General features: G+C 46.4%; 1 protein-coding gene across 10 annotated transcripts in view; it reads right to left on the bottom strand.

The window, feature by feature from the left end:
• Positions 1-27,977, bottom strand: part of TJP1 (tight junction protein 1) — a 103,874-nt gene extending 75,897 nt beyond the window's left edge. For all 10 annotated transcript variants that reach the window (XM_044438553.1, XM_044438556.1, XM_044438555.1 and 7 more), the window contains exon 1: positions 27,948-27,977. The gene's annotated coding sequence lies outside the window, so the exon portion shown is untranslated. The remainder of the gene's footprint in view (positions 1-27,947) is intronic.
• Between the last annotated feature and the right edge of the window lie 6 nt (positions 27,978-27,983).

Here is a 27,983-nt window from a genome sequence, read left to right as displayed (position 1 = left end):
GCCCATCATCCTGAAAACATCAATATCAATGTTTTTACTCTTGCGACCGATGGACTAAAATTAGATCCTTCCTTTTATTGGGAATGGCAACGATAAACAGCTCCATAAACATCCATCAGAGTTAAAAGCAGCTCAGAATTTGAAGAAATCCACTGTCACCCCGTTGTTTAGTGTTCGCTCTATTAGGGGAAGGGAGGGTCATAAACTCCCTCCATAGTTTTATTGGTCCACTTCCCATTATCTGCGCACTTTGGCACAAAACTGGTTGTATCATTCTATCTGCGGGTTGCCTTTTAACAGAAGTTTCCCTGTCCGTTCTTCGTTTCACATCCGCATGGAACCAAGTGCCTGATTCCAGAGAGCTTGTGCCTCCGACTGCGCACCCCATGGGCCAACCAGACAGCGGTGGAAAGCTGCAACCCTAATAGCAAGTTCCCATTTGGGTTCCCCACTCACTGCCACACAGAAGCTTTTGATGGCAGAGATAACTGCTCCAAGCTGACTGACAGTCCTACCCTTCATTAATTTGGCTAGAGCCCATTTGGAGACACCCATTCCAGAGGTTACCCACGTTCTGGTTGAAGGAGGACTTCCTTTTATCTGACCTGGATACCATCTCAACCAGCATGGATTCCGAATTACTACTTGTAATCACCAGTGATTAAGACTAAATTACATATTTACTGATGGACGCAGGAAGCTTCCACGCTGTAGTCACTACTTCATCTCACAGTCTCTCTCAAAGGGACTGGGCAGAGATCATCCCCAGCCTTGTTCCCCCAAATCCTTTTACCTGGAGATACCAGGAGACAAATGCAGAATCATCAGGTACCATCCATAGTTCGTTATTTATAGCTTTTATGTACCATCCGACTACTACAGTCTCGGGATGGGCTATAATAAAAACAGAATAAAATGAAGCACAGCATCCACTAAGCCCAGTAAAATAAAACCCACATTAAAACCTAATCAGCTTCAAAATAATGGTGAATAAAAAGGTTTAGCCTATCCATATGCAGTGTGGGTGCCTGAAGAGTCTGTTTCTCAGGGACTTAACCAGGAATGTATGATTCAGCAATCCAGTATGACTCTGGTACAGAAACGAAAACCTATCAACAAAGGAGGTCCTTTTTCCCAAGAACCTCTTATGCCATACCAAGATGAGGGAGCCTTAGAAGCAAATTTTGGAATGAGTTGTCTGCCCGGCCCCAACTCTGTATTCGTTCTGGCAGCCACGTGAAGTCCTTCGTATTCTCCCAGTGTTTTAAAAATCTAACTTTAACTTTGTTTTTATATATCCCATTTCCTTTTGCAGTGCTGCTATGCTTGTGTTGAATAACAGCAATTAAAATTACGGGTTTGTTCTTTTATATTAACGTTTGTGCATGTGCTAACATCTAAGTTAACTTTAACTTTTAATTTTAACTTTTGTTACCCACCCTGAAAGCCTTAGCTATTGGGAGGCATAAAAAGGAATTGATTAATTAATTAAATACATAAATATGAGTTTAATAGCTTATGGACAACTATGGAAAAAGTCCTACACAGGCGAGATGTGATGCATACTAGGGTCCCATGAAGACTTTCAGCACATATTTGCATTCAGGTTCATGATATGGATACATGACTACACATGTAGAATGCTTTGATTCTGACAGAAGAATTTACTCGACAGCTAAATATCTGGTGAAGACACCATGTTGAATATACAGGCCCCCAGCATTTCTTTCTTGTGCTTTCAGGAAAGAGGAGAGTAACACCTGATTTCACAAAAGCAGCAAAGTTTCTAAGTCTTCGATTATTAGTTCTTAGCTTCAGAAGAGCGGAGCGCAAAATAACTTTCGCCATTTTGCAGGACTGAATAACCACAGTTATTGCCATAAAAATGAATCGGACAGGGATCCCCAATTTTATTAAGAGATGATGTTGATTTAGATAACCTTGGGGGAACAATCTTTGACTTTCCAAGTTTCCTGGCATTTGCGACTTTTCAACTTGCAAAATCAGTGTATTCCGTGTACTGCCTAGAAGCCAAGCAATACTTGACTTCTGCAATCCGATATGTGAGTGGGATTTTACAGACAAGGTAACAGATGCTTTGAGACAGTACTTATTCTAAATTGACCCAGAAAAAAAATTACAAGCAGTAAGTCAGGAAATCTTGGGCGGGGGGGGGGGGGGGGGGGGGGGGTGGCTGCCTGTGGGAAGATTTTAATGTGAATTGCAGAATTTAATGTGAATTCTCCCATTGCAGAATTTTGTAGATTGGAGTCAATGTGCCAAGTCACATATGGCGTTTCTGGTGCACTGCTTTCTCCAAAGAGGCATCCAAGATATTTTTGTTTAGAGAACTGTATGCTTTTGTTTATATATTTGAGTCAGGTACTAAAGGCGCAAGAGGCACGATACAGGCCACTGAAGGAGGAGCTGCAAGAGGTAAGCAACCAGGCACAACCACTTACCTAGCAAGTGTTTGGTTTTGCAACCAGATTCCCTTCCTGTCTGGGCAATAGAGAAATGGCACAACGACTATTTGGCATTATTTTACCTTGAGTGCTACACATTTCTGCTGCATGTTTCGTCTGCATTTCCCTTCTTTTTATTTGCAAACTGCACTGTGTTTTCTTCAGAACTTCTCTGCAAGGCATCGTGGATTCCAGTTGGGCAGAGCAGAAATGGAAAACTGTTTCTCCTTTATGTACATATTATATGTATATTTCTTTATCCCTCTTTTTCTCCCTACCAAGGAACTCAAGGCAGCTTACGTAATTCTCCTCCACCTCCTCTCATTCTTATCCTCAAAACAACCACCCGGAAAGTCTGTGACAAGCCCAAAGTCACCCAGTGCGTGGAGGCGAGGACCCTGGAGTTCTGGTCCAGAATTCCTCCAGCTGCAAGCATTCCACCTTTCCCCAACACTTCCTTCATCTTTTCTCCTTACCATCAAAACAAACCAACCAGCAGAATCCATTAAGAAGGGCGAGAAATAGATGAAGAATACTTTTTGATTGGTATTGCTTCACAGGGAAGGAAGCGCTCTTGGTTTCAAGTCCCACCTCTATATTTGGGTTCTTGAGTCTTTAGGTAGTCCTCTGGACAACCCCCAAAAGCCATTCATAAGCACTGTTACTCATGTTTCCAAAGATCCTTAGGACAGACCAGAGGCGTGTGCTTGTATTACTTGTGCAACCAAAGTGAAAATACTCCCATTCACATTTTCAGAGGACTGTTCTGTCCAACTTGCAATCCTTCCCCCATGAGTTCTGGGCGAAAGGAGTTCCCCTTAGATTGAACTTATGGTCTTTTATTGTGATTTCACAACAAAACTGGGATCCTCTTTGGAAGTCCTCCAGGGTCTGTTTTTAAAGAAACGGCTCAATTAATTAGCTAGTGGATTGGAATGAGTTCATTTAACTTTCTGAAGCCATCTTAATCAAGTTAAGTACGCAAAAACTGTAATTCATTATGTTAGCATTAAAGAAGTGAAGACGATGGCCAGAAGCTTCCCAGTTACCAGATTGTCTAATCAGCCTCTTCTCCTTTGCTCCGGTGGACTGGGAGAAAGTGGAGCCTTCACAAGAGTTGTATCAAATAACCTGCCAAACACTTCCAAACAAAATCTACTTTTGTAACACCCATGGCAAGAGACATGGGGAAGAAAGTCTTTCCCACTTTCTCACAAAATAATTCCAAATATACTGCAGTGGCACCATCTCAAACGCACCCAATCTTTTTTACGACCAATTAGGCTTGCAAAAAATAGGGCTGAAGCCACACTAGACATGGATCCCGATACAGACTGTACACAACACTTCAAACGACACAATTGCTACCTGCATGGGAAGTGCCTCATCTTTCCAACCACCTGGTGAAAGTCAGGACACTCAGAGGTGGATGGAGGTGGAGGCGTCCCTATTGCTCAAGCTATCTGACGTGCAGCACCTCAAGTTTTCCCTGCCTGAACTGTGTGTTGGTGCCATACAGGTATGTGAGGGGGTGTCACACGGAGGTGGGGAGAGACCTGTTCTCCCCTGCAGAGGAAGGCAGGACGCGCTCCAACGGAGCAAAGCTCAGGGAGCCAAGGCTCCATTTAGGTGCCAGGAAGGACTTCCTGACAGTGAGGACCCCGAGGGTGTGGAATGGGCTTCCACAAGGGGTCGTTGAGGCCCCTTCGGTGCGGGTGTTCAAGGACAGGCTGGATGTCCACATGGTGGGCATGGCGTGAGCGGAGCCGGAGGTCAGACTAGATGGCCCGGGAGGCCCCTTCTGACTCGCTCTGCTTCTGTTTCTAAACAAGAAGGAACTCAGTAGCTCGCTACATAACCCCCCCCCACCCCTCTCAAATGCACCCAGACCAGGGATGGAAAGGTCTTGATCCTCTTGGGTTTACACTGGGCCTTTGGTTTGGGGCAAAGAGAACCTAGAATCCAACTTTTTCCAGCTACTGCTCTGAACAATGCAATGTTCCAAAACTTCCAAGTACGTTTTGGCCAAGTGTTAAAGCAGCTTTAAAAGGTGTTCCAGAACTGTTAGAATTCAGCCAGAATTGTTTGCTGCTACGCAGCTGCTGTGATTAGTCATGTTTCTCTAGTCCCTCATAAGTTGAAGCCACTGCTTTGCTCTGTTTACAAAACTCAGGATCAAAATGCATCACAAATGGAAAAGGCAGAGACAATAACCACGAACATTTAAACAGTTGAGTGCATTTTGAATTTATTTAGCACATTTGGATGCCACCCAATAGCCAGAGCTCTGTTCCTGGTCACAGGAATTAAAAAAAAAAAAACCCAACACCATGTACGATGAAACGTAGTATTAAAATGTTAACCGTTTAGATGTAAATAAAAGGGTTTAAAACCAGAGCAAGAGGAATCGGACAGAGAGCCAAATATATGGCTCCATCACCAGAAAGACAAAACGATTTGATTTATTCTGCCAACAGAAGTGATTTCTAAATGAAGCCCTGCAAAACATGTCAACCTACACGAGTCTGATGTGACTGAACAGCTCTAGACTGTGCGCTATTTCACAAATCACCTGCGAAAGAAAGATTGCAAGTAAAGCTCTCTGAAGAGGTGAGGAGTTAAAATCATTTCAAGCAAAGTCTAGACGATTTTTTAAAGGCATGAATGGGAGACTCACTTTTTCTTGGAAACAAAATGCCCAATTTATTTATTTCCTTTAAAGCTTTGGTATGCCATCCCAATACTAAGTGTCCCTGGACAGCTTACGAAAAACAGACCAACAACAAACCCAAACAGCACACATTACCCAGTAAATGACGATAAAAACAAGGATAAAACCAATTAACTATTAAAATATTGGGAAAATAATTGGGATTTGCAGGGAATGAGGCACCACATGCACCTGACAATTACAGATCCTTTTGCACAGGTCAAAACAAGCCACCTCGGATGGTGTAACCATGGCTCAAAAGGGGTTGTCCTACTTTGCCATATTGCCTGAACACGATTCCCCAACAGTAAAGGCCCACAGAGGGCCCATTCTAAGTGGGAGCCCCAGCATCTTGAATTACAGGGCTCAGTGGCAGGATCCCTGCTTTGCGTGTGGAAGAGACGGAGCTCAATCTAGCAATCTGCAGGTACCGCCTGGGAAGATCCTTGCCTGGAACCCTGGAGAGATGCCATCACATCTGCATGGAGAATCCCAAGCCGAAAGGTCTAATGACCTGACTGGTGGATGGCAACTTAATCCAGCGCCTGGAATTGAGCAGATGGGGTGAGGGTACTGCCCGTTGGGTTTAGCAGGCCTAGCTGCATGGACCTGTCTTCGTCTCAGTGGTGTGTTTTTTTAAAATCTGGTTTTAAATTAGTGCAATGGCATGGTTTTTAGTATTTACATTTTAGACTGCATTTTATTTTACTTTAATAATCGCTGTGCACCACCCAGAAGGCCTTGGCTCTTGGGCAGTGCAGTAATACATGCAAAGATGCATTAAGGAGCTGCAAGATGGGCGTATTTTGAATATTGTGTTCACTGTTAATTAGAACCTAAGAATGGATAGAAAGGAATTTACTATAGAAATCCTTCTCATCTGAAGCGTAAGAGACAGCATTTCATTAAAGTGCTAAAAGGGATCCCATCAAAGCCATGCTTGCTGGGGATGATGGGAAATGAAACTGCTGGGGAGGACTGTGGGCTTACTGCCTCCACCCCTGACACTATTACCAGCAGCTATTTCTACTGCTCTTGCCTTGCAAGTTTTTCCTTGCATTGAATTTTAATCCTCTAAACCCTGGCCTGGGAAAAGCAATTTCTGTTCAGTGCTACAGTACTTTTTTAACTTTAGCATAGTACTGTAGATTTTTAAAAATAGCTCCAAGGAATGCCAGTGGAAGAGATTATATTCCATGACTAAATTGATCCTCGCAGTCTATGATGCTTATACAGCAAAACCAATTCACACTTTCGCACACAAGGAGGATCTTAATATATCTCCAACATGTGCTTATAAACAAATGATCCAGCCCCCCCAGTTGCCATGGAAGCAGCCGCCGCCATTAATCCCTGCTTCCAAAATTAACTCAAGAATTCCCCCCCCCCCGCCCCGTCGGAGAAGCAAATTCCACAGCGGACAATTGGGATGCGCGTTCCGGCCGAGGTCTCCGGCCTTTTATTGCACCTGCTGCAAGAAGCCAAGAAGCGACTCCGGCCCCACATTCCTTCCGACACAAGATTTAATCTGCATGCCAGCGCACTGCCACTCCGAGAGGCTGGGCCAAGCTGCAAAACCCATTTTAAATACATCAGCCTCTTAGTCCAGGAAGCTCATTACTTGCTTCAGACATAAAAGCAACCGCAGGGGGCAGGGAAAGGAGAGCTCCCAGTCCTGGCTCTACTGCTTCCAACCAAGCTTTTAAATACAGCCAAGCAGACCATGCAAAGAGGAGGAGGAGGAGGAGGAGGAGGAGGAGGAGGAGGAGGAGGAGAGGAATCAATCAAAAGATCTGCTATGACACACACACACACAAACACACGGCTTAAGCGAAGCACATGCTAAACCAGACTTATTCTCAACTTGGGCAGAAGCAGGGAAAAGTCCTCTCTCCATTCGCAGGGCTTGAACACAGTTCGTGGTACAGCCTGCACAAGTAAATGCCGCGGAGCTCAGCTCAGAAGCGTTCGGCAACGGAAGTGCTGCAGGATTGAAGTCTCAGGTAAAGAGTGTAGGTGCTCCTGGAGGTTGTGCCCACAGCCACGCCCCCCAACGGGAGCCAAAAATGCAGGTGGTTCCGTCCACCCCCCCTTCTCCAAAAGGTCTTCCGCAATACAAATAGGTCCTCTTTGTCCAAAGGAGACCAAGCCAGCCCCCAAATACTTCACATTCCTAGAGGAAGCCTTGCATCAGGCATCCTACTGCTGGAAAAATCCATTTTCCCTCCCAGCTCGTGCTGCAGGCAAGACCCTGAGATGGATCCTGATGGGTGCTGGGAACCATTTGGATGGTTCTAGGTAGTGCTTCCCACTGCCTGGAAACGCGGCATCCCTAGAGGAAGACACAGGCATTTCGAAAAAGTTGGGAGAAATGCTCCAACGGGTATTGTGGTCCTAAGCCGTGCCAGGCTTATAGGTTAAAACTGGTGCCCTGAATTGGGCCCGGAAGCATGCAGGCAAGTGGGCCGGAACCAGTCTTGTATGTTTGGGCCTCTGGGTGCTGCCTATTTATCTGGCTGCCACATTCTGCAGCAGCTTCAGCTTTTGTCTTCAAGGGCAGCCCCACAAAGAGTTCACGGCACTAGTCTAATCTAGAGATGACCTGGGCGTAGATGACGGAAGACAGGCTTGTCCCTGCCCAGGTAGGGGCCCAGCAGGGCCACCAGCCCACGCTGCTGGAAGGCACTCTGAGCCACCAGGGCCAAAAGGGAGGAAGGAGCAATCCCAGGAAGGAGCAAACCTGAATGAGCTCCTTCCTCCTTGCCTGTTTCTAGGGTGAACGATCAAAATCCTTCTAGCAAATGCATCTCTGGGGAGGGGGGGGGGCAGGTGGTCCTACTAGGAGCGCTCAGCTCCACTCCACAGCCAGGTTCACTCAGACAAGTTTTGGGATCTTGCCAGTGAAGGCAATTAATTTTGCCTGTAGGGATCAAAGAACCACCTACGAAGAAGAACTGCAGGTTCTAATTATATTCAATTTGTTCTTCCAAAGCAAACATGTCAGTTTAATATGCCGTGGAAAAACTCTGTCTTTAATGAATTCATTTCTTCTGATTTGGATCACACTGAATTCCTGGCTTTTCACGGGAATTCAGACTCATTTTGATTCTCTCCATAGGCTCCTGGAAGAAGTGGACAAAGAATTTATTTTCTCCTGCTCCACGAGTCTTGCAGAACAAAAAGAGGAGGCACCCTGCGCCCTTCATGTATCCTCAGCCTCGCACAATCATGATCACACTACTCATCTTTTCCTAGTACATGTGGTGTTTGAAACAGGTGCTGCCTGGTGAAGGCAGACACAAGAAGAACCAATATTTCATCAAAATCCAACTGAGCCGGTGAGCTTCATTTCAACGTGTCTGTTTCTTCAAGGGAAAAGATCCAACTGCCATGTGACTTTCACCTTTTGACTCCTACATTCCTTCTGTGTTTAACGATCAATGTCTTTCAGAAGTTTATAGTGCAGGATACGCAGTGATCTCATGACTAAGCATGCATTTCTGAGACTTTTGCTTAGCATGGGAAAGAAATGCTTTAAATGAATTTCTCTGGAAGAAACACACACGAGTGCTCAGATACCTTCTTTTAAGAAATTGGCTTTAGCTTTCTAAAAGTGAGATGGAAAGTCTTCTTGAAGTGGGATCCCAGTAAGCACTGCTTACAAACTAAAATCTTTTGAGGGAGGGGGACCTGCCCCTCCAGCATACAAAAATCACAACGATCCATCTTAGGGAAATAGTGCATGTAAAACCACAGGCAAAGCCTTGCTTGATCCAACCAAATTCCCCGCCCCACGTGACAGCCAAAAAGTAAACGAAGAAGAGAAGCTAGAAGAGAGATGCTTGGAAGACGCCTTCTATGAATGTACAAAGCCACACTATGCCAGCTAACAGCATGATCCACCCAGCTTGGTATTACCAGCTATGGGCAAAAGCGATTCACCAATGCTTCAACTAGGATCTTTTCCCATTCTCTCGGCCTTACGCCCCTCTAGTGGGAGATGCCAAGGTTGAACCTGGAAGCGAAGGATGCCCACGACCTAAGTCTCTCCTCTAGCATTAGAACAGGCAAGGAAGGCGGCCTTAACACAAATTGTAATTTACAGAATTGTCTGACACGGGATGTGACAAAGGTCGCGAAGAAATGAGACTCATCTACGTAGAAAGGGTCTGTCAATGGTGACTCGGCATGGTGGCGTCATGGAACCTTCTGGGTCAAGGACGGCAGAGCGACAGGTAGCGAGAATTACCACCTTCCTGTCCCGCGTTGGCTCTTCCCAAGCCATGCATTTGGTTTGTTGCTCCGAATGAGCAGATACGCAAGATGAGGCACTTTGGTCCTACCTGGAGCAATGGGGTGCGTGACGAGAGGAACATATGGTCGAATCCAGCATGGCTCTTATGCCCCATGGAGAGGGGCCAAATTCTTGCGGTGGGTGGGACCGGCAGCAAAAGGGTTTTGGCCAAAATTTTAGCTTATTGCCGTCACTGAGCCATGGGTGAGGCCTTTCAACCGTTTCGAGAAACACACATCAGGGCCAGGGAAACCACCAGAAGCTCTGTGGGCAGGGCACAGGGCCAGACCACGAAGGGATGGATCGGCACCTCAGGCAGGCCACAGCTCCGGTCTAGCAGTGGGGGGGGGGGGGGGGGGGGGGAAGAGGGGGGGGAATGCATGCATGGCACATACACGTGTGTGATGTTTCGGAAAGCAGGAAGACAAGCTGTCAGGCATTTACCAGCAGTTTCAGAAACTACAAGAATGGAAGAGGGAGGCAAGCAAGCGAGAGCAGGGGAATTATTGGGGGGCGGGGGTTTGTCTATTCCACCAACAGCGCACACCTCCCATCCATGCATCCTCTGACATCCTCCACTTCTCGGGATCTGTGAGCTTCTGGGGTAATCCTGCGAAGGCAGGAAGAATCGTGCAAGGAAAGGCAAGGAAAAGGACGAAGAGACTTGCAAAGCATGTTCTGAAGGCACTGCTGTACACAAACAGGCCTGCGGAAGGGCAGTGGCCATCGTCAACAGGGGCCGTGGCGGTTGTGGGAAATGGAACAGTTCTGCTTACAGGCGGTTGCTTCAAGCATCCTCCTCCAGCGCGGCATTTTTAACGGCAGCTTGCAGAAAACTGTCCAGCAAGCTAATCAGACTGTGATGGGCCAGCACTTTGCAGAAAAAGTAACAGCTCTTTCTCCCCAGTGGGAACCCTTTCACCATCTCCAGGGCTGAGTGTTTGGATAATCACAGGCTTCTCCCTGGTTTATCAAAACAACAGTGCGCACCCGAATTTGCTTAAAAAGCATCGGGTTTTATAGGAAATAAGCTGAGGCTAAGTACAACAAGGCCCATTAACACCTATATTCGCCCAGATGAGTAGGACTTCTAACACCCCGCCTTTCCTAGCATCGCAAAAACAGTCTTAAAGTTTATTTCTAAAAATATCTGCCCCTTGCATCTTCCAGCCAAGTAAGTCACCCAGAACAGCAAAACAACAGATACAACTACCTCACCTGTTGAGAAGGAAAAGGTCCCACTTCCCATCTCTTGCATTTCCAGGTACTCCTGGTAAGAATGTCTGCCTGAACTGGTGGAAATGCAACTGGTGCGGTCCGATACAAGGCCGCCTCCTACGACTGCAATACAAAAGCAAACTCTGACACAACAGCCACAAAAGGATGGCATTAAGCTATGCAACGAATGGGGCAAACTGCATGGCTTTCTCGCCCATCATCCGACGACCGGCCAGGCTTCTGCGAGCATGGACTGCCATGCTCTGAGCACCACTTGTGGAAAGTGAGACCTCTCCACGTGTCGCTGGCCCGCACCCTTCCCAGGACCTGAGGGAGCCACAATCCGGCCCTTCCTGGTTTCTGCAGTGCATCAGTCTTTGAGGCACAGAGACCACGACAAAGAACTGCTCCACGCACGACCCGAGCTGCTGTTTCCAGTGCGCCGGAGCCTCAATTTGACGCCAACCTGGTCTATGCAATAACCACATTTACCGGCTGCGCAGGCTCACTCGGCGGTACACAGCATCTGCAACTCAAGGGATGCAACTCCAGCAACTCATAACTGCAAGAAGATGCCCAGGGGGGTTTTAATTACACCAAACTCCCCGTATTCTGGTGTCACAAGTCAACACAATAAGGATCCGGCTGAAATCTAGGGCTGCAAGACTGAGCCACAATTGTGGCTCAATCACAATCACAAGTATCCCAGTTAGTTAAGCAGAAGGTTTTTGTGTTGAAATGACAAGCCATCGCTTTTTTTGGATAGGCGCTTACAAAACTGATGGGTGACTGCCAAGGGAGGCTGCAGTTCACTAGTGGGATTCCTCATCCACTGGAACTTTTTTAATTTTATTTACTTTATTTATTTATTAAAAGCTTCTCTACCCTGTCCCCTACAGAACATCTCAGGAGGGCTTACAATAAATAAACAAACAGAACAGCCCCACAGCATTGTTAACAGGACCTATCTATGGTAATAGGTTCACCACCATGGATAGCCCCAGAAAACCCAAAATAAAAGCAGGAAGAGGTAAGAAGCTCCCGATGACGGAACCGTCTCTGAAAATTCATTCTCCTTTCTGCTAAACAGCAGGAGTGCCTCTCTTAAAACATGACCTGTGGCACAAACATGGGGGCGTGCCACCTGCATTTGGCAAATTTACAGGTGCCTTCCGTTTCCTTGCCCACTCCCTGCTGGAACCCGTTCAAAATGCAAAAATTTCTGAGCACTTCAAGCTCCATTCTAGCATATTCACAGGTTCTTCTCAGCCCAGGCCAACTCCCCGTCCTGCCAGCCCGTGGCAGCCTTCCAAACCCTGACACCCCCCCGCAAATGTTTTGAACTGCAATGTCCAACATCCTCGACCACTGGCCGTGATGCGAGAAGAAATCCATTCCATCAGGAAGGCACCAAATCCAGGAAGCCTGACCCGAAACACAGGAATCCCCAAAATTCAGCTTCGATCCGATAATAGATCAGGAATGCTGTCTCCTTTACAGAAGTTGGGGAAGCCTTCCCGGGAGCCGGCCACAGCTGGGAAGAACTTATACTTGGGAGAGATGAATGCACATGGGACCGAGGGCCGCGAGAACTGAAGCTGGTGCTGGGAAGTCACTTTGAACTGGCTGGCATTTTCACAGGAACGCTGCCATTTCTAAGAACAATGCATCAGGCCATTCTCCACAATCCCCTGGGCATAAACATTGATACCAGCACGGAAGTTCCCATCTTGATCGCCTGAAGATATTCAGTAAACAACCAGGCAATGAGGTGGTTTCAAAGATATGTACAGGGACATACTTTCCCAGTAAGCTTTAAATCAAGGAACGTAAACATTTCAAAGCTTTCGCGATTCCCCTTCACACTGCACTGCAAGATTTCTGCTCTGACCACAAGAACTGCACTTGCTGTAATCAGGAGTGATTTAGAAGCCGCCGCCACCAGCAAATCCCGCTAAGATCAATCGGACCTAGAGATAAATAAAGTCTATTACTGCACTCCCAAATATCTATTACTGCTCGAAAGCAAAATCTGCTGTTTTCTGTAAATATCAGCAGATGGAGCTGGGATTATCTTTTAAAAGATCACCACAAATACAAGAAAGGAACTCTTAAAAATGCAATTGGGAAGATTATAATAATTTACAGTTGAAGTGTTCAATTTCAGCCCGGCACATATGTGAAATAGCAAGGACATCCCCCCCCCCACACACACAATTCTTCACCCCTTTCAGTGTCTCAGCAGAGTCAATTTTCCAAGACTCCTACACAGAACCATCTCATACTTCAAGCCAAGCAGAGACTGTGGGTCTAAATCACATCTTGTGGCCAGCAGCTTTGCAGAGGATAAAATGTTTGTAAAGGCTGCTGTCCTATATGCACTTACTTGGGAGTAAGCACCACTAGACGCAATAGGACTTCTTCCTCAGTTGACATTCAGAGGTGTGTTGTTAAACTATTTGTAGACTATTTCACTGAAACGACTTTTATTTAGCACCAGCAACAGTCTCTGGGCAGGGGGAAAGAATCCCCAACCCAAACCAAGGGAGTTTATTGCATTTCCCAGCTGCAGGAGGGGGGGGGTGCGTTGCCTTGAACCCAACGGGTGCCAAAAACACAGAGCACCCCCAGGGACAAAGGCAGCGCAAGCTTCTCCTCCACTAGGGCAACAAAGGAGGGGTGCAAGAGACTGGCTTCCTGCCCCCACGCCCCAGCCTCGATCTTCAAGAAGTGGAAACTGCCCTGCTGCAATTGTGGGAGCAGCTGCTGGTGCAGAAAGTCTGCGGGTGGGTGGCCAGCAAAGCCAACCCCGGACTCGTGCCACCTTGGGGGCTGAATTTGCAAATGGCAGGACTAAGGAGCTGCTTGGCACAGGAGTGGGGAGAACGCAACACGCCGGATGCTCCTGGGTTGCAACTCTCCTCAGCTCTCCCCACCGGGCCGGGGATGATGGGAGCTGTAGCCCAGCAGCCCCTGGGGAGTCCCATGGTCCTTACCACCAGCTTGTACAGCAAAGTCCCTTCTCCCCAGCGGCTGAGAGCGTTCCCTGTGGGGCTGCAGGTGTGAAGACGCACCGCCACCAAAACAGAAACCGAGCGTGGGCAGTCGAAGCAAGAGTTGCTTCTTAAGAGAAACAGCTCTTTGATCCAACCCAGAGTCCCATCTCATGTGAGGCCAAGCAAATAGGCAGCAATTGTTTCCTAGTTAAAACAGGCTAGTTAATATGCAGATGAGACATGGGGGGGGCAGAGAAGGGAGGAAGTAAGGCAGAGGGGCTAATGCTATCTGGAATGAGAAATGGCACAGCCAGTCGGTTCCCAGGATCATTTCAAAACTGCCTAGTGCACAGGTTTGGAAAGGGATTAAATATAGTCAATAGATATATTGGAACAGAAGAGAGCTGCTGAATCGAAAAAGTCTTTTTAACCTGGGGTGTGTCCAGCAAGCCAAAATGGATCTCTGCTGGGGGGGGGGGATTTTTTTTGGGTACCGTAACATCTCGCTCTCTAATTTCTTTCACGCTTGCCCTGTGATTGCATTTAATCTTGTAGCCTCATAATCCAGTACTTTATGAAATCATCAATTTGTTTAATGCCCGAATCTCTCAAATCCTGTAACCTCCGTGAGCTCTTTTCCTGCAACCGCATCAGAAGTGAGTCGCACAGGGAACTAACTAGACGACTCTCCAAAAAACAAGGCCACACTTGGCTAACCATGTCCTCATTTCCCACGGCCACGGGCCCAAAGCCACCCAGCGAGCTCCATCACCAGACGAGTTACACGGCCAAAAAATAACCTTGCCACGGGTGCCGCTCGGCCAAGTACACGAGAGCCCTTAAGACCGATTAAGGCAAGTGACCCCAAAACTGTGCAGCAGGAGCTGGCATCCGGCACACGTGTTGCAGCCTATTGCCTCTCTAGCCCGTTTGCTCAGAGCCGCAGGGATCTCCCTGGCAAGCCGAGAGCTCGGAACAAACCCCGGCTAGCTGAGCTCAGCTCCATGGAGTCCACTGCCTCCCAAGCAGGTCTCACGGTGGCCTCAGATGGGCGAAGGCGTCCACACAGGGGGTGCCCCATGGAGGTTTGAGCAGCAACCCCTCTTGCAGCCCGAGGCCAGGAAGGAAGGCAGCTTCCAGCACACATAATGTACATAATGCATAATGGCTCACTTATGGAACCTGAACACATTCACTTGATGGCAGTTGCACTCTGTTTTAGATGCTGTCAACTCCCAAGCCTGGGGACAAACTAAACGTGTCAACGGAGATGAGAGTGCAAAAATCGCCCAGAAAACTGAAGGACAGGGCATAAAAGCCGAGCACTGGCATAAAAACAAGAGCGGGCAACTTCGGAAGCGGGAGGACTTGCTCACACTCCTTTTCCGGTGCACCACTGATCCTGGTAAACCTGTTTCTTTCTTGCAGCCCACCTCTCAGGACTGGCGATCGGCAATCCTGCCTCATGCAGGACGACACGAAATCTTTTGAGCTAGCAACCTCCAACACTGGGGAACTTGCTCATAAAATAACTGTTTTAGTTGAAAGCAGGGTGACACAAAAGTTCTAGAAAGCAGTTTGCATACTTTATAAATAAAATCCAAGAACAGAGTGTCTTGGTTACCAGAAGCCCTAGAAATAGCCAGTTCCCTGGAAGTAAAAAGTTGTGCTCCCCACAATGAGATACAAAGATGCTTAGCACTTCCCAAATGAACTTTGGTCCTTTGGCTTTCCCTTTTTTCCCCAATTCTCCAAGCCTTTTGCGATCCCAGCAACCCTAGCCACTGGCTGGAGCTGGTGCAGACTGGTCCAAAACATCTGATGGTCACCCAGTTTGGAGGAGGCGGGCCTTAATAGTGTCCTTGAAAGAAACTGACCCAAAATAAGGACTGCTTCCTGTCCAGTATTTGGTAAGGGTGCAGTTGGCAGAAGCTGTTGCGCCACAAAACGCAGGCCTTCCTTTTAAATACCTCAGGCCAACTCACACACCTCATTAGCCACACAGCACCTGGAGAATCAGGGCTCCACACTGTCAGTAAGCAAATCAGTTCAGCCACTTGGCATCTCTTTAGCTTCGTAAAAGAAAGGTGAATTGAAGTATTCTCTCTTAGGAATGTGTGCTACTTTTCTTAGCTGGACTAGTGACAAAGCTGGACCTCTTTGCTTTAAATTTGTTTGCAAATCAGGCCATTGTGAGCTTTATTGTGCTGCCTTGGTTTGCTTGTGTCTCTGTGTGTGTGTGTGCGCGTGTGTTTGTGGGGGGGGGTGTTCTGGAGGCATCTTTGCTTTCCCCAACTCTCCTTTACACAACTCATTTGGTCAAAAGGCATTCTCAACCTCGGCCTTTGTGAGTGCTATTAATGCGCTGGTCTGAATGCCAAGCAGATAAGAAAAGCTTTAAAAGCACCGTATTGTTAATATTTTTGCTTCCATGGTGTACATTTCAGAGCAGAAACATTCATTAAGACCGCTGCAGGCCTGCTTTCTATCTTGTACAAAAAGCTGACAGCCCAACAGGGTAGAGCAGCTAAAGGCCATGCTCACTGGAGCGCCTGGGGGATGATAGGAGTTGTATTCCAACATCCTGAGACAGGGAGGGCTGGCACGAGTTACATCCAGCTAGCCGAAGCCTGCAAGGAAGAGCTACAGAACCGTGTGGTTCAAGAACGGGAACCGGCCAGAAAGAAACTCACAGCGTGTCACTTGCTAAGCAAACTGGAGTTTGTCCTGCTGTATCCAGGCACATTTCTGCAAACAATTCCAAGTGTTTGCTGGCGCAGGGACAAAACACAGCCGTTGTCTGCAGCAAGTGCAACGCCCGATCGCTTTCCCCGATCACTTGGTCATCCCCGATTTCATAAACCATAGAAAGGGGGCGTCCGCTTCAGCCGTGGCTCTGCAACTTTTCCCCCACCGCCTTTGCAACCACAGGCAAATGCGCTTTGGGGAGAATGCAGCGCACTCCTGAGAAGGAACTCTCTGCCCCCTGACTGAGGAGGGGGGAAAGGGATGCCTGCACAGGGGTGTAAAGCTGCCTAAAACTGTTGGTCTCCCCTGGCAAGCGGAAACGGTCTCTTTCATGCGAGAGCGAGGGGGAACAGCAATTCTGGGAATGCGGGCACCCCATCCCCAGCTGTGAATGCAGCCGCAGCAGCTCAGGAAAAGGATGTGAGAGGAAGAGCCTTGCAGGGGCCAGAAATCCACAGAACGGGCTGGGCTGAAGCTGACCAGACGGGGATGCCAGGGAAGAGAAGCAGCGCACGCAAATCAAGCGGAAGGAGCCGCGGCCCCCACTCACGAGTGCCAGGAGAAGGCAGATGCCTGAAGTTCAACTTTTCTTCAAACCCGACAAAGGATGCGGTCAGTCCCAAAGCAGGGTGACTGTCAGAAGGGCGTGTGTGACGAACAAGGGAAAGAAACACTAAAGAACACATCTGGCTTAGGAATTTAAACAGAGGGGGGCAGAACTGGGGGTTTTAGGGTGTCCCTTCTGTTGTATCCCAAGGAAACAGGGATATACTGCTACCTGCCAGAGAGCTATTTTATCTTCACAGTGGTGAAGCCGGCTTGGCGAAGACACTAGCTGAGATCCAATCAGCCGTACTCGCATTCTGCTGAAATCCAGGTGCAAATATTGCTATTCGTTTAGGGCTGGATTCTAGAGGCATTTTGTTTTGGCCAAGACTACCTGATGTGGCGCGCGAAAACAGCATGTATGTGAACTTACTGTGCCCTTTACACATGTTTGCAGCACTAATCCTGAGAACAACAACAACAACGACAATTACAAACCTGCTTCCAAATCTGTGCCAGAGTATTTGCCTCCTTTGGATTGCAACATTGCCCCACTGCAGCTACTGGGGTGAAGCATCCAAAATAGCTTGCTCTGGAGGGGAAAAAAAGAACTTGTTTCCCACCTCTAAGAATGCAAAGCCAATCCTGAAGAACCCATCTGCCAGTGGCCACCCAAAACCTAAAGGAAAAACCATGTCAAAAGGCAGCAATGGTTCAGTAGAAAACATTTCCCAAGTAAGCCAAGACAACTGCAGTGAGTCTTAGAAACTGCTTTCTAGTCTCGTTTAGATTTGTTGGAAATTCCTAGTATAGAAATATTTCCTCTGCTTGGCAGGACCAGGATACACAAATCTCAGAAGAAGCAGTTTGCAGAAAGCAACACAAGACTCCGGTTTCCCAGTGGGACTTCCACCGAGTTCCCTGCTCCTGTTCACTGGTTGCAGCATCAATTAAGTTACTGTTAAGCAATTGTCTTAAAACATCTGAGTGGGAGGAGGGAGCAGATCAAATCCAATTTCGAATTGATTTGATCAATTTAGTATTTATATTCACAAAGCAAGTGCACATAGCGAGTTGTTATAAGCAATAAAATATGTTTGCAACCTAAACTGGGAGCATAAGGCAAGCCTTCGATACAATACCCCATATACTTTTTTGCATTATATAATGCGCTTCTGTTAAGGGGAATCATTATGTAGGGTTTCTACCTAGTTCCCTCTCCTTCTCCCTCTCCCACACACACTACGGCACTAAGCTAAATCCAATACCTTAAGACATAGAAATCCTATGCATACTTATTCTGGTGTAATTCCCACTGTCTTTAATAGGATTTCCTCCTTCGTAAAAGTATTGCAACTGAAACGAGCACATATTTGCAGAAGCAAGGGACTCTGGCTGACTGTCCACACTCTTAAACCTTAACTGTTTGCACAACCACAAAAATGCAAAATAAACAGGACTTCTGTGCTATGGTTAACTTAGAAAGTCAACCATTTTTGCAGAGGCCTTCCTGTTACGCTGCTCAACAGCTCCTTTCCCAGAAAGGGACTTTTGGTCCCAACAGCCACCCCCTCCCCGCACCCCCAGACCTCTGGCTTAGCACGTACCAAAGGTGGCTGGTGCTATTCTCCCCTTGTTGAAAATGGCGAGAGAAAGCCACTGGTTTAATTTTCCCTGTCTGACTTCAAGTATGATTTGTCTGGGCTCTTCCAAGTTGCTATTTCAGCTGCTCAGCTACAATGCTACACCAGCTCTGATAAGATACTGCAAAGAGAGAGCAGAACAACCTCTCTGGGCTCATCTTTGGCCATTTGAAAACTCTCCTGGGCACCACCACAAAATGGCTGCCGTGGAAATTCTGGTGCAAGACAAGAAACCTGGCCAAAAGGCCAAGCCCGAGAGTGTGAGCATCACTGCAACTAAGTAATTCCTTTGAACCCACAGTTTTCAGTACAAACAGAAGCCTGTTTCACGGCGATCCAAACCACTGGGAAGAAAATGCATGCACGCCATCTTGTTTTTTCAGTGGGAGGTGTGAAGAAATCCCAGAGATGCCCATGAATGATGGACTTCAGCACGTTTGCACTGCACTCGTATTTATGTTTTAAGGTCCGTTCCCCATTTCCCCTCTCATGCAGAAATTTTTAAAAAATCAATTAAAAAACACGGATTTTTCTCATTCACTCTCTACTCTTTTCGGTGCCAGGCGAAAACCTTTTTACTTCCCCAATATTTTAATCTTAGCTTTTTTATTTTGCATGTTTGTTCTACTGCTATACCGACTGGACTGCAACAGCTGTGATTGTATTGGTTTTATTGTTTTAGTGTCTTACTGTTGTGTTGTGTTTGTTATGCTCTTTGTTTTATTTGTTGCTAACTTGTTGTAAACTGCCCGGATAATCTTGGGCAATATAAAATGAAATAAATGAGAGCTGCCATTCACCAACCAAACAGGAACTATTTGCTATTTAAGGACATGGCCTTTGTAAATGAAACACCACCTCCCAGCCAAAACTTGAGAGAACAGAGAAAAAAAGAGTATGACACTTCTGTGTAACTTTGCCTAGCTACATCAATGCACCATCAGAATAATTTCCGAATTCCTGTGCTTCAAAGTAGAACCCTGACATTAAAATCCTGTGGAGTTAATGTACCGACGCTCATTTTGGGAGCGGGGAGAATCAATCTTCCCTAGGTTTCCTGCATGCCTTATTGAAAAAACAAAAAACCAAACAAGCAGCAGGATTAACAGAGAGCTGGGGGAAAGCTTTAATATGGGCTACATTCACATGTAACACTAAGCCATGGTTTATATTAACCATGGCTTGCTGCATTAACCAGGAATAACTTTGCAGTTGAGCAAAACGAGTGACTTGTTTCCCTTATTTCTGGTCTGTTTCTCTCCCACCCGTTTTGCCAACCTTGAGGGGGTTTCATTTCTTGGTAGCTCTTGCCAGATGCCCTCTTACCATGCCTCATAGCCATGGCTTAAACAACCAGACCTTCTCCTTAGCCCTCTATCAGCAAACTGTCCTGACTTCGGAAAAGCAGGAATTATTTTTAAAAAGGTAAGAAAAAACAAGTGAAATACTACAGAAATAGCAAATATGTCTGTGCAGGCATTTTGGTGCTTTTCCACCTTAACCCCCCCACCCCAAATTGTCCCATCTATGGAGAGATTGCACTTTCTCGTAAGACTGGGAGGAGGAATACCAATATTCATGGTCAATGAGTAAACCATCTCCTGTCAGAAAAATCTCAAGCTGGCCTGAGATACAGACTGTTAGAAATTAAAATCTTTTTGATGCTGCCCTATCACCTGCGGTATCATCAGGGCTTGGAAAGGGAGGGCAGGAGACACACCTGGGAAACCTGCAAAACGCTCCAGCAGAAAGTAGCTCTTGCAAAATTCACTGACTCACAAACTTGATTTCAGCGGTCATATGATCGGCGGCACAAGACATTCCAGAAAGACTATCGTCACACGCCGGGCAAAGCCAGCCTCAGACAATCAGCAGTCCCCCCCTCCCCCATGAAGGACTCTGAGCGATAAAAAGCTAGTAGACTAAAGTCCTTTCATGCTATTGGCAGCAGAGGACAACAGCCGCAATATTCTCTAAGATCGTGTACGTGTTTCCTGGAAGCAAATCCCACCGAGCTCAGTGGGGCTTCCTTCGACGTAAACACGGGCAGAATTCCATTTCTCCAGCGGTTGTGCCTTCAACCCGAAGTCCAGGCAACCAGAGTCAAGCAAGACCACGGTTCCTGTAGGACAACCCTCCAGATGATGGATGTTAAACTAGTTAGCCAACTTCTCGATGGAACTGTATTAAAAATCCGTAGAGAAATCTGTGTATCTACAGACAATCCAATGAAGACTCCTGGACAAAGCTGCACACGAAGATAAAGGCACAGATTCAGAAGCAGAGAAGTGCATTGGGGGTTTGAGGTTTTTTAAGAGAAGGTGTACATGGGGGGGATTTGTCATGAGAACTGTAGGACACAGGTTTAGCCTTCCGCTCCTCAGCTCCGACCCCATGGAAACAGTGACCTCCCCTAAGTCTAAAACCTATAAATTTATAAACCTATGAATAAACCAAAAGCCTAAGTCTAAAACCTATAAATCCACTGGTTAAACCAGTCAAAGTGTACAATCCGACTTTGCTCAATGCGATGCAACACCCGGGGCCAATACAACGTGGTGGTGTTAGGACCATGGAATCCAAGGCAAGTTGAGATCCATCAAGACTTTGCTGGAGACTCCAGAGCGCTGCCGTAAAGAGCATGATTAGCAGCAAGTAATGCAGCACAGAACCAAGCAACCACAGTTCCTCAGCCAATTACAATATCCCGACATTCACTAGAATTTTTCTAAGTTGCTAGCATTGCGGTGTCTTGGGAACTGCGTCTCACAGAGGACTAGGCTGAAATACACATTTAAACAGTCATATACATTACAAGCATCTCTCCAGCCAGAAGGGTCCTGAGTGTGACTAAGGCCATATTCTAATTTGCAGCGGTTTCTTGTTATGTAACATTTAAAAAAAGCACTTGGAGGAATTGCTAGGCACAGCTTAAACAGTCCCTCCAGAGAAGCCTGGAGCAAGTTGCAAAACTGAAGAGAAACTAGACAAAGACTGCATATAAACGATGCATTTGGTTGGGGCCTTCTCAGACACAGAGAGCTGCCCCAGGCCTGCCAACCTGCTGCCCTCTCCCCAAACACACAACGAATTCCATGGTCCGCACCCACATCCGGGCCATCCAACACAAGAACCTCGCAGTCAGCCTGACATAATCCAAAAACAGCCCCGCAACACAGAGACCGCATTGGATTCATATGCTTCCTGGAAATAAACCTTTTACAGAGCAGCTTGCACAACAAAACAGGTTAAAATCAACAACTGCAATGACAAATTGCTTCGCACGGTTACTATACTCAGAATTGTTTTTAATCATGCATTTGAAATGTGGTTTCTATTGCTTCTGTAGTAGAAACTACTTTTAATAGTACTTTTAAATGTCATTTTTAATATTTATATATGAACCATTTTGACATTAGTCTATCAAGCAATGCAGATGTATAAGTCAGTATCAAAAATGTTTTTGTCGGGTGCCAAAAAAGGAACACTGCGAGTATCAGGAATGCACCCTTTTAAATTGTGTGTTCACACAATTTATCTCCTGTGGAACAAATCCTTTCTGCTAGGCACAAAAAAACTGAATATACCAGTGACAGAAGCAAATATCTCGGTCTAACATATGAATTCATTGAGCCCCCACCTCCAAGCCCAATAATCTATAGTCCTAATCCACTGTAAACACAGTAACAATTATTGCAGCCATTAGTCATTGTGGTAAGGAGACACATAAAAACAGTCAGACTCATTAAAACAGCCATATAGCTACACTTTAAAGTTTATAAAAAGTTTGTTTTTTAATGTACTTGAATAGCCCCTGAAATGAGATATTGCAGTGCTCACAACTAGGTAAACCATGATTTGTCTTTATAGTGTCTTAAAATTCCTTTATGCCTTTTGGTACCCACACACGACTCATACCTGGAAATTGAGGGTTGCACCAGCTTGCAAGGAGTCCTAGCTTATAATTTACAAGGTGTGTGCACAGCGGAACCACTCCCTGCTTTGGCTCCTTCTGCAAGAGGGCATGGCTAAACAAACCACCAACAGTCCATGGTTTGCTGTTGCCTTATGAAGAGACAAACCGGAGTTTCCAGTTCAGATGTCATGCTAAACAAAACATCAAAGGAAGATCCATGGGTTGCTTAGCTACTCCCACTTGTAGGAAGAATCAGACAGGAGCTCTAGAGATTCCTCTAAAAACCTCATTCTCCTTCAGTACAATGGAAGCCAGTCTTGGAATTTTAATCTATATCAACACTGCAGATTGTGTGGTCATTGCCCAGAGATGGTATGGGCTAGAACCTAACTGCTGCAAAATGCTATGGGCTAGAATCTAACTGCTGCAAAATTCATATTTGGAAGGGAGACGGGGATGTGAATAAAGGGAAGTTACTTTTTTCTTACTCTCTTATAGTTCATTAGGAACATGTAGTGCTTTCTGCCAAGTTACAGAGAAACGTGTACAGGAGTTTGCAAATAAGCTTTTGGGATGACATGACAACCCACATTTAATAAAAACTGCATTGTCTTTTCACACACCCTGCCCAAGAATGAGAAACTGGCAGTGCTGATACAGAAAAGGCATTGATTAATTTTGTGATTCTTTTGTTAGCATACAATACATCTTTTCTTAGAAGATTCTTCTATTTGTTTTTGTAAATCATTCAAAACACCATTACATGAAGATGTTTATACAGAGATTCAGAATTCAAAGTTCACCAACCAGGACAGGTCATAAATGGGTGTACATCACTAACTCCAACCACAGTTTCTGCAGCCAAACCCTTCAACCGGTCTGGGATCTGGCTAGATTGCTCATGCCATGGGCAAGATTTAAGCTTTAGGGAGCTGTGCAAAACTTCTAAGTGCAAAAAAGTGGCATCAGAATGAGCCCGTAGTTGTGCCAAATCTAGGGAATTATGGCCTGTACAATCAAGCGGAATTCTCAGTTCCATTATTCACAGCACCTCAACTGCTATTTTTCCTTGTAATTATTTTTTAACTTAACGTTGTAAGCCGCCCCGAGGCTTCGGCGAATGGGGAGGCATAAAAATGTTTTAATAAATAAATAAAGAAGCCATTCTCCTCTGCTTTCACCAATATAAAGTTATCAAAACCAGCTCTCTTTGCTGAACACACAGAACAGAAAACATCAAACAAATGAGAACATGAATAATGTAAAGCTACTAGAAAAAGTTCTTAATTTACTAGACAACAGACTAATTAGGCTGAAAATAGACCCTTATTCATAAAGTGTAGTTGGAATAGTTTTGAGAATAAGCTCCCTGTAAAATTTTTGTCTCCAAGGCAGAGAAAGTACGTTCAAATTATTTCCACTGCACTATGGGCTGTTGGCCTTCACTCTAAGATCACCTGAGAGTCAGATGAACTTTCATAGAAACGAAAGTTCAACTAACCCTGCCAGGCCAAGTGAACTGATGAGGAGGAGGAATTTTTTTCACAGAACAACATCCTTATGAAGTTTACATCTTATGCTTCCCCTTAGACCCAAGGTGAGTTAGAAACAGGGCAGGTGTGGTTTACTGGCCGTGTGCTGCCTATTCTCTGTCCCGGATATCTAGATAAAAAGGATATAACAATGAAAAGCTCCACAAAGCGGAGCACACCAATTCAGCACGCTGACACCACACTGAGCTAGCAAATGCCATGTTTGGGCTGCAGAGTTGTAATATTCAGACTACAAAGCCTCTCCAAGAAAGCAGTGGCGTGGATGTATTTCACAACTGACCCCAAACAATCTCCTGTGGAATTCAGTGCTCACAATTCTGATTGTAAAGCAAAGCAGCCAATTGGAGCAACTTCCTACTACTCCCCCTGGAAGCAAAATTGCACATTAATGACTAGGCCTCAACCCTTTTCAGGTCTAAAATATTCAAGCAGGGCCATCACCAGGGACATGGGTGAGGTCAGGGTCTCCCCAGAAACCACTGACATAAATACATTTTTTTAAAATCAGAAAACCAACTCAAATTAGAAGCATCTTCTTCTCTGCACCAATGAGCAACCTATGCCAGGAATGGTTAATTATCCACAAAGAATCCATAAACATAACCTGTTGTTGGCTGAGAACTGTGGGCTGTTCGTGGCTGACAAGCCACAATTTGTTATCATGGCTACATTCGGACAACACAATAACCCACAGTTCAGCAACAATCTAGGATCTAATGACAAGCTACACTCAAACTATACTCAGTCCTCAACATGAGATATATATTGTGAAATCCCAATTATTCAGCAACTGTTTGATTCCTATTACCATCCCAGAACATTTCAGTAACAATTCAGAATAATCAGCACCCTACTAGTAAATTATAAGATCAAAACACTTATAACACTCATACACTAATATTCAAATCCAATACTAACCCAGGAATGTCTGCAAGCAGTCACACTAGCAACAGATTCTCACATGTAAATACTGTAACAATAGTAAGGCAAAAACATTTTTCTCCATTTTCATTGTTTATGCCTTTCATTTCTGTAATGTTTAAGCCACCTGGCTTGATTCCAGAAACACACAACTGAAATGCAACACAAATACTACAGGGTTCTTTTAGACAAACAACTTCCACATAAACTTAATTCAATTTATTTTTTTTGTTGCAAAGTGTCCCCACACCAATACCCAAACAAAAGAAGATCCTAGAATCTGCATTCATTACTTTAGACATAATTTAGCCATATAAACTGCTGTTTTAACTTTCTAGCTGTATGGAGCTCCATTGGAAAGCTAAGCAAGAGGTTTTGACACCATTGGCCTGAACTGATTTGCACCCACTTTTCTCCACATTGTCTGAGCACCCTTTAAAACCATCAAGTCTCTGTTTTCTTCTCCCATTATGTCCACATGTACGGGAGAGGCTAAAGCAATTTCACCCTGGTTACGCTGCTTTGAAGTCAGCAGTTCAAATACACCCTTCCACTGCATTTGAGTTTCTAAATTAACCCTTTTCCCTTATTGCACCATGAAAAACAGGAAGAATCACAAAATTCTTTATTTCAAAACAATGATCAAGCACAACAGCCCCAAAAGACCACTTCCCCCACCCCAATATCTACATGGCAAGGCAGTAGGTACCTCTCTTGACATTTGCTTTTCTTTGCAAGAGGTAACTGGCCCTCAACGGCATCACGGTTTGCTTTTCCTCTGCCAAAGATGAAAAGTATTTCAGATTTCTAGGCATCACTCGATTTAGGTCTCTGGGAACCTGCCCCCCGCAACTCACTCCTCATAAGGCAAAATCTGAAACATGGTTTTCAACAGCAAGCACATTAAAAAGTCCCTCACACATTACTCAAGATAACCCAAAACAAAACCATCTGGCAGAAAGTTATTCTAAACCTTGTTGCAGGAAAGCATTCTTATTTTTCAAACTGCACAACCTTAAGAAACATTTTGGTGTTGATCGCATTCTGCACAGAGGCAGTAAAGCCATGCAAAAGGGCTCTAGCCAAAACTTATAGGAGAAGTTCTCACAAATGCCACGGAGTGCCACTTCTACAGCCAAGGGTCAGTGCCAAGCAGCAACACTGCGGGCTCAGGTGAGAAACAAATACCAAGGATGACATCAGACCGAAACCACGCAGTTTCTCTCAAGCGAGCACACTTTGAGGGAGTTCTCCAGCAAGGCTGCTTACAGGAAGCGAGCCACAGACTCATGCCTCCAAAGGAAGGAAGATGCTGACTAGGTTGTCCTTCTGAACAGGAAAGAAACTCCCCCACAAGTTGTTAAAGATTCACGCATAAGAACCTGTTGAATGCGCCAAGGCCGCCCTCTTCCTCCCAGGGAGAAACGCCACAGCCGTCAGGACCCGCCCCACGACACCTGTGCTGTATCATATACACCTACAGAGGAGATGAAGTTTCTCCGGGCTGCCAAGCACCACCCAAAGCTGTTTGCAGTAGCCCAGCTGATTCACAGGGAGTTGTTGAGAGATTCTGGCTGTCAAGAACTGCCAAACCTGCTGTTTCAGTTTCGGAAATTCCTAATGAAAAATTCCTGAGAAAGGACATGCCCTTTTGGAGTGGGAAAATGGCCTCCACATAAACATCCCCTATGTTTGAAAACTATTTCCATGCACACCCTGAATTAAAACACAGGAACGTGCAATTTAGCTGGGAGCTGAACTTTGCCAAAGCAAACATTTTCTGTTGCAACTGCTACAAGGCAGAACTGCAAGTCCGCAGCCAGGCTTTCTCATCAGCAACACAACCAGCTGGGGTGAAGTTTCCAGCTCGAAAATACTATTCAAAGGGAATAAAGCTGGTAAATTATAGGGCAGAATTTGTGCATCCTCCTTGTATTTTTTTAATCCTACAACAAACTGGGAGTGTAAACCTGCCATGCTTACCCGGGAATAAATTCCACTGGAAAAAAAGAACTTTTTCCCAAGTAGACCTATCTAGGATCGTGGCATTCATCCAAAGCCTGCCCAAGAAAGCCAAGTGGGGCTTACCTCTGAGTAAACATGCACAGTATCAAGCGACAAGATGCAGACACAAACTTTATCAAAATAACGACCCCCACTCCATCCAGCAGTGAAACGACTGAGAATCTGCTCCCGTGCACTTCAAAAGCAAGTCAAGAAATAGCACCTTAAAAACCAGGCGCCCAAAAGGAGGGGAAAGAAACTTGCCTGAGTAGAAATGCAGTTTTATCCAACAGGTCTGGGGGTAGGAGGCATGGGGAGCTTGTGCTGGAGGGACAGGGCCCCCGGGTCTGAGGATTTCAACTGCTTTAACTGCAGGCACAAATGTCCCCCCTCGAAAAAGAACGCCCAGGAGGGAAGCCTCGGCTTGTTTCCCTGACCCCTTCCTGAGCCGGAGTAAGTGCGAGACCTTTCACAAATAAAGACAGATGACCCGAACAAAGGGAGGAAGGGAGGGAGGCGCACAGCCCCGAGCGCTCCGCCGATGGGCTTCCCACGAGGGCGAGTGGAAGCCCCCGGGGCCGCCCCACAGCCCACCTCCGGCCCCTCTTGCGCACACGCGCCGCTCACACCCCCCCCCCTCCGGGAGCCCGGGATGGCGCGAGAGGCGCGGGGGCGCCACGGGGCCGGCCGGGCCTGGGAGCCCCCACACCTGCCTGCGCCCCCCGCGGCGAGAAACGCGCTTCCCCACGCGCCGGGCGCGCGGGGGACGCGCCGGGCAGCTTGCGGGGCGGGGGCCCCCTGGGGGCCGCGCCGCCCCTTCCGGGCCCCCGCCCGGTCCCCGAGCGCGGCGGCTCGGGCCTGCCGGGAGGGCCGCCAAGCGGCCGCCCGCGCGACCCCCGCGCTCCCCGTCACCGGCGGCGGTTTCGCGCTTACCTTGGTGGAAGCAGCTGCGGCTCGGGCAGACATTTT

Source organism: Varanus komodoensis, unplaced genomic scaffold (assembly GCF_004798865.1).
Source record: "Varanus komodoensis strain SLA01 unplaced genomic scaffold, ASM479886v1 scaffold33, whole genome shotgun sequence".
NCBI classification, from domain to species: Eukaryota; Metazoa; Chordata; class Lepidosauria; order Squamata; family Varanidae; genus Varanus; species Varanus komodoensis.
The sequence above is the reverse complement of the archived record's forward strand: the minus strand, read 5'-3'. Positions and strand labels throughout refer to the sequence as shown.